Below are 13,359 nucleotides of genomic sequence, written 5' to 3'. Positions count from 1 at the left end.
CCCTCCGCACCCCCCACCCCCACCCCCGCCCCGAGCTGCCCACTCTGCGGAGAGAGAGCATGGGCATTTGTGGCGTGTAAGCCCCTCCCGGGCTGTACGTTCTGCAAGATGGCTCTTTGTGGGGGCTGAAGGGAATAGGCCAGTTGTATCACCAGCTGTCCGCACACAAACGGCTTCATTTCAAAATCATGCCCCAGACAGAATGAGAAACAGCACACTTGAACAAAAGTGGGTGGAGGGAACAAAGGGAGAGAAATCTTCCAACAGAGAGCTGCCGCGTGATAACAAGTCATACTCTTCGAAGAGCCGGGGTGCTAGTGTCGGGGGTGGTGGTGGTGGTGGTCCTCTTCAGTAGTGTCCTGGGGCCTTTTGATGGTTAAACCGGATGATAACCCTTAACCACCTGTCTGCCCTCGTCTTGGCCAGCCCGTTTCTGAGGGCGTGTTAAAAGCGTGTTCGCCCTAGCTGGTCTGTTTTGAGAAAGTTGGCCAGCTGTTGGCTCGAGAGCACTTCAAATCTGCCCTTATTTTAACGGAAGGGAGGGAAGTTGGGAAGCAGGCTTCCTGGAGGATGCAGGGTAGCTTCCGCCTACCTACAGGACTTGATCTCGCCGACCCAGGGTGTTGAGGATGTTTAGCACTCAGTGCCAAGCTGGGGTAGCCGGGGAAACTTTGCGACATTCCTCTCCTCTATTATACGTGCTTTAAAACAACAAACAACAAACAACAACAACAACAAACCCCCCAAAACAAAAATAGACGTGGCTTCAAATGAAATGGGAGGAAGTCCTCCTTTTCCTGTTGCAATTAAAAGAAAAAGCTGTTATTTATTCTTTGATATTTTCACATATGTAGATAACATTATCTTGACCATGGCCACCTCACTGCCCCCTCCAGCAATCCTCAACATCTCTCCTTTCCGCTTCCGTGTTCTCTCTTTTGTTGTACCCCGAAGCCCACTGAGTCCCGTTAGTGCTGCGCGTGGGAGTGAGGACTCACCTTGCCGCTTAGATCATGCACAGGAAGTTCGTGAGCGGCAACAGTCGTGTCACGTGACAACGCTTCTCCGCTCGGCTTCCCCATCCTCTGGTAAGATCTTACATTCTTTCCGCCTCCTCTTCCGTGATGCCCCCTGAATCCCTGTTGCAGTGTTCGGAAGGTCTCTGAAGTGCCCAAGGGGGACGGGGACTTTAGTTACAGCCATCAGGTAGCCCGCGTGGGTGTAGGGACCACAGGCTTCGGGACAGTGGCTCAGAAAGAATCTCCCACTGCGTGCACCTTGGCAGCTGTCAGTTCCAGGTCTGTGTCGGCTTGGCTCCTGGAGAGACCAGAGCCAGACACGGGCCTTGTTCTGCCAATCGCCTTTCCCTAGGTAGCCCATGAGCATTTCTGAAGGCAGAGTGATGTCTCATTATCCACACATCTTCATGGGTGCTATAGAGCACCTGGTATAAAGTGGGCACTAGTTGCATTTGGGAAATGGTGCTAGGTCAATGTTCTTTCTTAGCTATTCTTTCTTAAAAAGTAGATATACTATATATTAATTTATTTATTTTAAGTGTGTGTGTGTGTGTGTGTGTGTGTGTGTGTGTGTGTGTGTGTAGACCAAAGCAGGGCATTGAATCCCCAGGGACTAGAGTTATAGGTAGTTTAGAGTCTCCATACCTGGGGGGGTAGGGGTGCTGGAAACCAAGCTGGGATCCCCTGGAAAGGCTGCAGATGTTCTCGAGCACGGAGCAAGCTCTCCAGCCCTCTCTCCTCAGTCTTTTTTTTTTTTTTTTTTTTGCTCTCTCTTAGACTCAACATTCACACTCCCTCAGCCAAGGTGCTTTGGGCCAGCTCTACAGGCCTGGTGTATTGCCACGCGCTAAAGATACGGAGCCACTGCGCTAAGGATGCGGAGCCACTGCACTAAGGATGCGGAGCCACTGCACTAAGGATGCGGAGCCACTGTGCTAAGGTTGTGGAGCCACTGCGCTAAGGATGCGGAGCCACTGCGCTAAGGATGCGGAGCCACTGCACTAAGGATGCGGAGCCACGCGCTAAGGATGCAGAGCCACGCGCTAAGGATGCGGAGCCACGTGCTAAGCATGCAGAGAGGAGATGACACAGTTCCCTGGGTGGGGGTTGGGCGGGCCTGGGGCTTGTGTCTCCAGGGTTGCGGGGCTGCCTCTTGGCTTGAGAAGAATGACTACGCCAGGTCTCCCTCAGCGTTGGTGGCTTGTCAGCACCCCCAGATGTGCAAAGTCAGGGAAGGGGGATAGGAGACATCAGACCCTTGCATTCTGCAAAAGGAGATGGTAGGCGCATGAATGTCTGGGCCTGTGGGAACTCAGGGCATACCCGGATGTGTTGTGTTGAGGTTACGCTAATGAACAAGTCGCTTTTTTTTCCTTTTTTTTTTTTTTTTAACTAAATGGAGTTCGACTCGGGGCTGGGGATTTACAGTCTTTGCTTCAGACAAGAGAACTCTTGTGTGCGCCACAGATGGAGCAAACTCTCAACCCATTTCCCATTTGCTTCAGGCAAGCATGGGACCCTGCAATGTGCCTAACCAAGAGCCGAGCCCCCACCACACCTCCCCGCCTCTAGCCCCAGCCGCCCCGCCCCGCCCCCCATTTCACCTTTGACCTTCCTTGTGCTTTTCTTGTACTTCTAGGGCCAATGGACTCCTGGGAGAATAAGACATGGCGTATCGGGGTGGGGGAGTGGCGGGGGGTAAGGGCGGGGTGGCGAGGGCATCTTATTTTAAAGATGGATGCTCGCTTGTCCACAAGGCAGGGCTGCAGCTTTGTCACCCAGCCCCTCCCTCCTCGGCAGGGAGAGCCTTGCCCTCGCAGGCACCCTCTCTCCCAGCCCTCTGAGCAACAGGGGCTTCTGGCTTGGGTTCCTGACTTTCTGTTTCCGTCCCCCCTCCCCCCCTCCCCCCCAAAGCTGCTTCCAGGAATTCTCACCTTCCCCAAGGCACCAGGGGAAGCCCTCCTTGCCTCATTTGACTGATTTAAAGGCTCCTTCCTCTCCGAGGCTGGCTCCAAACAGAGAGAAGTACGCTGAGCAGGAAAACTTATTTTTTCCTCTCTCCTCCCTGGAAGCCAGCCTTGATCCAAATGTTCCTATGGTAACATTAATTCTCCCAAGTCGCACCTACTGTATAATAAGCTGTATATATAGCAGACCCACTGGGATCCAAATACCCCATATGTGCAAGCGAATGAGTTAATGCTGCCGTGAGAGTTAGCAACGTCCCGCTTCCTGATTTTTCGTACTTTTACTTACAACCTGTGTTTGTGGGGTGCCCTGGATGCAAGCTTTGGGGGGAGGATCAGTGCAGGTGGGCGCTGTGCTGTCAGAGATCTGCTTTGGCTGCAGGGCGAAGGCCGTCTCTGGAGACATTTTTTTGAAGTTCCAGATGGTGACAGACTTGGGGACACACTAGCATCCTTTCTTGTCCCCTCGGAGCTGTTTCTAGACTTCTGCACTGGCTGTCTTATTTTCCACTAGGGTCTGTGTGATGGGAGGGCTTGACAGTAGGGGTCTCTGAGTGAGAGAAAGAACCGAGACTTCAGAAAGATGGGGGTCAGCCAGGCTTGTGGTCTGATGGGGGCTAGGAAGATGTCCTGTGCCCTCACGGGCTGATGGCAGGCAGGGCAAGCCAGTAGGCAGCGGTCCTCCGTGGTCTCTGATTCCGTCCCTACCTTAAGTTCCCTCAATGGTGGGCAGTGGCCAGAGAGTAGTAATGTGAAACAAACCCTGTGTCCTCCCCCAAGTTGCTTCTGGTTAGTATTGTATTACAGCTTGTTGGGCCCTCAGGAATGGCTGGACCTTTTGTGAGTCCCTGGGTTATCGCTCCCACTGGGTAGGGTGCCTATTGTTAGTGAGACAGGAATAGCATGGGTCAGAGTGAGGGCAGTGATGGTTGAGAGCTGGTCAGTTACAGGCCAGGTGTGCTGCTTGACTCTTGTCAGCTTGACACACGCTAGCATCATCTGTGAAGAGGGGATCGCAACTTGATTGTTCCGTGGACACGTTTGCGGGGGTGGGGGGTGGGGGGGGGGGGGAGGGGCATTCTCTCGATTCAGGACTGATGTGACAGGGCCTAGCTCGCTGTAGGTGGTAGCGCACCCCTTGGCAGGTGGCTCCTGTTTGTATAAGGAAACAGGCTGGAGCCAGCCATGCAGGGCAAGCCAGTAGGCAGCGGTCCTCCGTGGTCTCTGATTCCGTCCCTGCCTTAAGTTCCCTCAATGGTGGGCAGTGGCCAGAGAGTAGTAATGTGAAATAAACCCTGTCCTAGCTCACCAGGTAGGGCTCTTCTGGGCAGCTTCTCCCTGCTCTTCCAACAGCCTGGGGCACATGCTCCGAGCTTGTCTTCTTCTGTACGGATGAGGAAACCGAGGCTGGGATTTTGTAAGCCGCCGTTTCAGGAGCTGGGGTCAACTCGCTCAAGCTTGCGGTGTTTTCAGTAACACCCGCATGGGCGCGTGGCGTTGCGCGGTGTGGCTGGGTGGCAGGCCGACTCAGAACAGTCTCCACACTTGAGTGGAGAGTGGGGTCTGACTTTCTCACGTACTCTGGTGCCTCACATTTGACCATGTCCCCTGGAGGGGGAGACCTGGTGGCACTCAGAGGAAGGACAGCAGGTTACCAAGAAGAGACTTGATACCCTATGAGCATATACAGGGGGAGGTAATCCCCCTCAGTCACAGTCATAGGGGAGAGGAATAAGGGGAAAATGGGAGGGAGGGAAGAATGGGAGGACACAAGGGATGGGATAACCATTGAGATGTAACAAGAATAAATTAATAAAAAAAAAAAAAAAAAAAAAAGGGACCAGTTTGGCTTGGATTTATCCTTTAAGCCACGCCATGCTCTGTGCCCAGGGCTTTGGAACCTGCTATGTGGCTTTAATACATACATAGCACCAGGGGATGTGCTGAGGCCCATCACGGGGAGGGGGGCTTCTGGGCACACTCTGGCACCCCTCAGCTGTGGGCTGTCTATGTGTGAATGGAGGTGCCTGCGCCTTGGTAGGAAAGGAGAAGACGTGAGCTACGGTCCCAGGTACCCTCCCTCTCAGGCTAGCTACCACGCCACCCGTGCTCACCAACCTCAGAGAACGCCAAGAGAGTCTGACCTCATTGTTCTTAGAGTTCTTTATGGGAGTTGTGCCCTACGTGGCCTAAAAATGAGTCTCTACCCCCAAGGTGTGTGTGTGTGTATGTATGTATGTATGTATGTATGTATGTATGTATGTGTATACACGTGAGAAGCATGCCAATAACTGGAAAGGGTGTGTGAAGATGATAAAAGAGAGGCAAACACTGGGAGTCCTTGCTCCCAGGCCTGAAAGAATCTTATGCTTCCTGGGTCTCAGAGGCTCACCGCAAGCATGCTCCCGTGTGCGTGCGAACATGCGTATGCCCTTTGCATGACCATATGTGTGCGGGGCACCTGGGCTCAGCCCATGTTGCAGGTCAGCAGCCCCTCAAGGTCTCCCAAAGGCTCCCCATCCCTTCTGCGCTGCTGGTTGCCTTGGCTGCCTGCCCAGGCTTCCAGCCTCCTTGCTGGACCTGGGGCTAGGACTCTGAACACCATCAACCACCAGAGGGCGCTGTGCTTCAGCCCACTGCCTGCTCCAGGCTTGGAAGGGACTTTTTTTTTTTTTTTTTCCTGGAAAGGACTTTCAAAACTCCCAAGAATTACCTAAAAATTAGAAGGCAAAGAGCTCAACTTGTTTCTAGCCATTGCTTGCTCCCCGTGTTTAATGAAAGGCCCTTTCCATTCTGCCACAGTCCACGGACACCCTGAAGGGGCATAAAACTCAATAGATACTCGCGGATATAAAATCTCCTCTAAAAAAAATCTTGGGTCTAAGCCTTTTTTTTTTTTTTTTTTTTTTTTTATGGCCCCGTATGGGAGTGTTCTTGGAAGGCTATTTTGGGAAGTGAAACGGTCCATTTGTCCCCTTGTAAAGTCGAGCTGAGCCCTGGGAGCCCTTGCTCTCCTCCTGCACCCCTGGTCCCCATCTTCCGCAGAGTGCTGGGTGTAGCACTGGGGCATCAGGCAAATGTCAGGGACGGATGGGCAGTGCTGGAGATACAGATTGGGCAGTGGTGGAGGTACAGCAAGCTGCTTGGTGGCTCTAAAGCCTGAGCTAGACATGGCACCCGAGGTCACACCCACTTACGGACCAGCCCCGTTGGTACAGCAGCAGTGGGAAGACACCAGGGGATGCCCAATCTGGTGTGGATGCTTGGCACCTAACCCTAACCCTTCTATACATATTGGCGCTGGGGACAGGCTCAGAGAGACAATGTGTGGCTCATCTGCGGGTCTAGTGGCCAAGCATGAAGTGGAAAATGGTGGTTGGTCACAGGCTGAGGGTCTCTGGCTGGTTGGCTTTTCACCGTCCCTACGTCAACTGGGATCTGTCTTGCAGAAGACAGTTCGCAGAGCTGAACACAAGAAAAGGCAAGTCAGCTGCCTGTATTATTTTCTTGCAGTGCTAGGGATGGAACCCAGGGCCCTAGATATGTTAGGGAGGTGCTCTACCACCAAGCCACACCCCAGCCCCTCACTGGGGGATTCTAGGCAGGGGCTCTACTGCTGAGCCACACCCCAGCCCCTCACTGGAGGATTCTAGGCAGGTGCTTACCACTGAGCCACACCCCAGCCCCTCACTGGGGGATTCTAGGCAGGGGCTCTACCACTGAGCCACACCCTAGTCCCTCACTGGGGGATTCTAGGCAGGTGCTTACCACTGAGCCACATTCCAGCCCCTCACTGAGGGATTCTAGGCAGGGGCTCTACCACTGAGCCACACCCAGCCAAGGAGAACCCTGCATCCCCCCTGCTGCTCCACGGCATTGTGTGAAGGAGAGATAAACCTGTTTCCCAAGTGTGGGATGGTAACCGGTTTTGTGAGACAACAGGTGAGGTTAATCTGCTAGAAGACCAACCACTTCGTGCAGGAGCTTGATTGTTGCCAGCTGAAAAGATCCGTGAACAGACTCTGGGAAGAGCCCAGAACTGGAGGATGGGCTTTTGGAGACTTGGGATAGTTTTGGCTGTTCATCGCTCCACTTCAAGACGCTCCTAGAGAGAACCGCTTGAGGGAAGGCTTTGGGGCTCTGGCTCCTGCTGAGGTTCCGGGTTCTGGTTACTCCAGGTTCCAGCAGAAGAAATCCTGCTGATTATGCCAGGAGGATCGTTCTTTGGAACTGATATCCTTACGGTTTTATTATTGTTCTTTAATCATCTTTTCCTATTGTTTTGGGTAGTCGGGTAATAAGTGACGTATGCTCGGTTAATAAGTTATAATAAAATATATTGGTTAAGAAAATTGTCCCTACAATTGTGATCTCCTAATTACTAGGCTGAGAGAACTTGAGCTTAAATCCAGGGTTGAGTGAGAAGGTCCACAATGGCTTGTGCTGGGCATTAAAAATATTTATTTTTATTTTTTATTATGTGTGTGTGTGTGCGCGCACATGAGTACAGTGTTTGCAGAGGCCAGAGGGGGCCTCTGCTCCCCTGGAGGTGGGGCTACAGGTGACTTGGGCACTGGGAACTGAACTTGTGTCCTCTGCCAGAGCAGCCAGTATGTCTTGCTAAGCCACCCACAGCCCCATCCCTGCAGGAGAGTAGGTAACTCTCACAGTTGCTCAGCAGACAAGATAGTAACGTTCTCGGCTTTAGATTTCACTAAAGTCTGACGCCAACTCCTTTTGTACCTTTTACGCAATAATAAAACCAAGTCACCTTCTCAAATGAATCACAAATAGAACGGTGAAACCAATACGATTTCAAACAGCCAACATTTATTTAGTAGCAAGAAAGACACGGAACATGATTCGGAACCGACCGTATGCCGCAGGTTCTTTCCAGATAGGCGAAATTGCTCTTTTGTTGGTGCAGCGGGGAGTGGGGTAGGGTGGGGGTGGGGGGGGGGGGGGGGTGGGGTGGCAAGGCTGCCAAATACTTCCACTGCAGTTTGTTTCTTAGAACTGTATATGGTGACAGGATGCCTTCTTCAATGGCTTCCTATTATGATTTGGGTACAGAATCGCCCTCCCCCCCAAAAGGCTCATGCGCAGAAGGTGTGGTTCCTGGGGGGGGGGGTGGAGCCTACCACCGAGAGATTGTAAGTTCTCCGACGCCGACACCATTGGTAGAATTGCAGTACCACGGCATTATTGGGAGATGGGAGAAACTAAAGGCACCTGGTTGGAGGAGGAAGGCCACGGGGGTGTACCTGTGAAGGGCACCTCTTCTCTTCCTCATTCTTCCTGTTTCCTGATTGTCCTGAGTTGAGAAGGTCTGTTCCGCGGTCCCCTCCACACCGCAATATTTCGCGTCACCTTAGGTCTAAACCAACAGGGGACTAGATGACCACACATAGAAAGCGCCAAAGCTGTGATTAAGAATAAATCTTTCCTCCCTCGGCTGTGTGGTCACAGTATTAAAAAAAAAAAAACCCGTTGATTCCAATCATCCTCCTGGGTAGATCCTGCGCGCACCGAAGATTCACGACGCCACAGGAGGAAGCACGGAGCAAAGCACTCACACGTTCTATGTCCTGGGCACCTCTCCGGCGCCTGTGCTCGCTCTCTCCACACGGAGCCTGGAGTAGCTCAGGGCTTACGCTTGGCACGGACCATGCTCTATAGCTCCATTAATTCACACTCAGCGTCGTTTGCATATCGAGTCCGCTCTAGTCGTGGGCATTATGAGCGAGTCTGCCACTTCCGTGATGGACAGTACAAACTCGACAAGGAAATACTACACCAGATGCACTCTCAGGACAGCTAGGAATTTGTTTCACCTATTCATTTTTACATGGGTTGTGTGTGTGTGTGTGTGTGTGTGTGTGTGTGTGTGTGTGTGTGTGTGCACACGCACGCACGTGTATGTCTGTGAGAGTGTATGCCGTGTGTGCGCATGTCCCAGTGGAGGTCAAAGGAGCATGCTGGACCCCTCGGAGCTTGAGTTCCAGGTTGTCATTAGCTTCCCAGGGTGGGTGCTGGAAACGGAGCTTGGGTTCTCTGGAAAGGCACTGGTCACTCTCAACCACTGAGTCCTCTCTCTAGCTTAAAATAAAAATTGATGATGATGATGAGGATGATGATTACAGAGTTTCTCTGTGTAACAGCCTTGGCTATCCTAGACTCACTTTGTAGATCAGGCTGGCCTTGAACTCACAGAGATCCACCTGCCTCTGCTTCCTGAGGTGTGCACCACCATGCCCAGCATTAAATGGATTTTTTTTTAATGATGTGAAAATACTGTAAAATTACCCAAAGGGCACTTGAATGTCTGGGACAGGGCTGTTTAGGTACAAGGACCCTAGGTGTGCTCTGGAACCTTCAGAGCTCAGGGTTTCTTTTTTTAAGATTTATTTATTTATGTATAGTGTTCTTTCTGCAAGGACACCTGCAGGCCAGAAGAGGGCACCATATCTCATCATAGATGGTTGTGAGCCACCATGTGGTTGCTGGGAATTGAACTCAGAACCTTTGGAAGAGCAGCCGGTGCTCTGAACCTTTGAGCCATCTTTCTAGTGCCCCAGAGCTCAGGTTTTGCTGGGCTCTTCCTCTGTTAAGATGGGCAGAGCAGGCTTCGCCAGCCGAATGACACCAGAGACGCACATCTTTGTGGGCTCTGGGTCTCAGCTTGATGGTTTTTCTTGGGGGCCACTTTGGTGGTCGCATGGGCAGGAATGAGCGGTGCCAGTCTCCCTCGGCGTTGGTGCAGGTGACGTCAGTTAAGGTCACAATGCTCCATTGTGGAATACTGGAAGAGAGAGTGCCTAGATCGAGGAGGATTTGTGTAGTCACAAGGAGGCTTCAGAGGCCGCTGACGGCCGAAGCCGGGCAATCCAGGGCGGTGCTCTTGTCTTTGTAGTGGGCACTGACCACCCTGGGGTAGCAGATAGAATGCACCAGGCCCTGGGCTGCGATTCTTGCGACCCTTACAGCTTCCTTCTCTTACCTCTATCTGGAGCCTTGCTGAGCTCTGGCTGTAATCTGCAAGGGTAGACCACCTCCCCAACACCCTGGACTCAGAGGTTCTGTACATGCGCCCATGCAGGTGTTTATCACAGAAGTACACAGCAGGTTTGGGGTCCCAGAAAAGGTTGAAAAGGTTGAAAAAACCTGCAGAGGAACTGGGTTCATTTCTGAGCATCTATGTTGGGTCACAGCTGCCTGTGACTCTGGCTCCAGGGAATCAGACGCCCTCTTCTGGCCTCTATGGGCAACTGCACTTATGTGCACATACACACACATACATACACATAATAAAAAAATTAATCTGAATAAAAAGGAAGGTTGAAAAGACAGGGGGATGGAAGGTACCCAAGGAAGTGCTTATGTCAGCTGTGACTGGGGGTATGTGCTCAAGGGATACCCTAGCTTAGGGATCATGATATTGGCCCTCCCATTTCATCCTTGCAGGATGCTTGCTTCAGCTATAGATGAGGACAGTTATTTTTGTTACGGAGCCCAGATGTTCTTTGCTCTTCCATCTAATGAGAGCAATAGCATGCGGTCTCCAGATGCCCACGCAGCCCCTCACTTAGAGGCCTGTACAAGGCCAATCCAGAACAGCTTTTGGCCCTGGAGGCAGCAGTGCCCAAGGTCACTTAGTGTTGCCACGTCAGTGCAAGAAGGACACCGTCACGTCAACCATGTCTCGTTAATTAGCACGCTTGCTGCCTGCTCTGGGCATGAATGTAGGAAACAGAGCGATCATTTGAGTCTGAAATATGCCAGTCAAGGTTAGCACAGAAAGGCTGGGTTCTCACGGCCGTGTTTGTCGTCCGAGGCTGACCAATGGGTGAGCACCCTTCACCAGGTGGATAAGTGATCCGCTGTGTCTCTTGATCGTCTTTGATTCCTGTCCTTCACGGTGTCACAGGGCACCAGCGCGATGGTGCCATTTTCTAAAATATCCAGCATTTTTACACGTTAGGTACAGACGCAGCAAATACTTGATGTAAAATCCCCAGTTTTACTCCATAACCAGATTGTAAAATATGAACTGAATTAATCATAACTGCAAAGACTAATGGTGCCTTTTCTCTTATTTTATCTTTAGTGCCTTTGTAGATCATGCCTTAAAACCTTCCGCGTCTGGCGTTGGGAACGCGGCTGCGGCGGCTTGGTGGTGGATAGCGGGAGGCAAAGGTCAGACCCGAGGCTGCACAAATATTGTGTGCTGGATTTATTGTTTTAATTAAGAGCATGGCAGTTCATCATAGAGTGTTTATGGCGTTTCTGCTCAGCGCAGCATTTTGAAATCAGCTGTTTTAATGAAAACATAATGTCACATACGTCAAAGTTCTAAATATTTTGAAAGTGAAATATAGAAACAAGAACTTTAATTCTGGGTTTACCGAGATTAGCTCATGGAATTGCTTTTAAATCCCTGAAGAGGGTCACATCATGGCTGCCGCATGGCTTCATGTAGGTGACTAGGGGAAAAAAAAAAAAAAAAAAAAAAAAAAGAATTCTAGGTGGTTCTCAGAGCCAGGTTATTTAATAGTGAAAATACAAACTGAAGGTTAATGTATCGAAAAGCAAAACCATTATGGCCGGTGTTGGGGTTTTAGATTAAAGGTGTAATAATGAGTGTGCAGGGCCTCAGTGGAGGGTTCTTTGGAGAGTCCCTGATTGTGCCAAGGGGGAGCCAAGAGCCTCTGAGGGTAGGAGAGAAATGGAGCCGTCCTTGTCCTTTTCCAGTCACGAGGCTGCCACATCACTGTGTTTACAGCTAATTATTTATAATGACCTCAAAGATGATGGGGTTTCTCGGAGTTTTCAAGCCCAGTGCTCTGTAGTGTTTGTCATTCTCTCTCATGGTGACCGGGTATCTGTGTAGAAGTGTCAGCCCAGCCTTGGTTACATTTGTAAGGGAGTCAGATAAAATATTTGTCTAATCTGGAAATTGTATTTTTAGCTGTACTCTCATTGGAAACAGAAATTAAGCCTGCCATTAGATGCCGGGCCACAGCAGTTGACGGAGCACAGTAATGTATGTTAGTCAGTGTGATACTTGGTCAAGTTTCATATAGATCGTATTCCATATTATTTTATTAACTTTAATATCTGCACTTCCTATTACCAGACATGCCCCTCATTCAAAGCACAGAGGCACAGCCCTCTAATCAGAAGTGACAGGCTATATACTTTCTCTCAGCCATTACTTGGTAGCCTAGAGCAAAGAACTATGTTTCTTTGAAAATGTTTTGAATTGGGTTATTTTTATTGAAGTATTAAAGTAATTCTTCAGATTTTAGGCTATTATTTAAGTACTTTTGGGAGAATACAATAACCCCCGGATTGCACGGGCTTTGTTACTTGAACAATTGGAGTGGCTAAATGCATCTTTTTAATGCTGGTTATATAAGCTTTGCAGAGCTCATCTGACCAGGCGAAGTTAAGAGTGTGCAGGTAATTATAGAAAATTAGCAGGCTAAATTAGTTTAGGAAAGCACGAAAGTATAATATTAAAAATACTCACAACCTATAGGCCCTGCCAGCTGGCGTTTCAGTGAAAAATAGGGCATTTCTCGTGGTTTTTATCTTTGTGTTTTGTAATTTGACGGAAATGGCCAATAGCGGGGTTGGAAAAGCTCTGCTGGGTGTGGGGCACTGTGGTGGGGAATGAAGCGAGCAGCGTCCCAGGAATACCCTGACTCCAGCCACCTACGATGCCACCACGATGCCAATGCTGGGCGGGGGGTCACCGGGGCCGAGGCTTGACTTGAACTTGGCCATGTTGCAGAGTCGACAGCCAGGTGGCTGTGTGCTGGGGGTGTTTGTGGAGGTCTCGGTGCAAGCCCCAGTGACATTCTCAGGGGCTCGTTTCCGAGGATAGCTCTGTCCCCTCAACACATCCTGCATAACTTCCCAAGTCACGCACAGGGTCCGGTCCTGCCACACTTCCGGTGACTGCTGATGCTTCCGGTCCTGCCACACTTCCGGTGACTGCTGATGCTTCGAGTGTTACAAGGTGTCTCTATCTCTCCCTCCCCCCTCCTCCTTCCCTTTTTCCCCTCTCTCTTTTTCCCTTCCCCTCTCTCGCTCCCTCTTCCCCACTCTTTATAAAGATTTACTTATTTTGTGTGTGTTGGTGTCTTGCCGGCACGGATGTTGGTACGCTATATGCACGAGGTGGTCGTAGACGGCGTCAGATCTCCTGGAACTGCAGTTGCAGATGGTTGCACCATGTGGGTGCTGGGAACTGAGCTCAGGTTCTCTGCGAGAGCACAAAGTGCTCTTGACCACGGAGACGCCCCTGCAGACCCCTTAGACACGGCACCTTATGAAATCCTTCCCATATTGCCCTTGTCTGCCAGGAG

Source organism: Acomys russatus, chromosome 19, assembly GCF_903995435.1.
Source record: "Acomys russatus chromosome 19, mAcoRus1.1, whole genome shotgun sequence".
Classification (NCBI taxonomy): domain Eukaryota; kingdom Metazoa; phylum Chordata; class Mammalia; order Rodentia; family Muridae; genus Acomys; species Acomys russatus.
The sequence above is the reverse complement of the archived record's forward strand: the minus strand, read 5'-3'. Positions refer to the sequence as shown.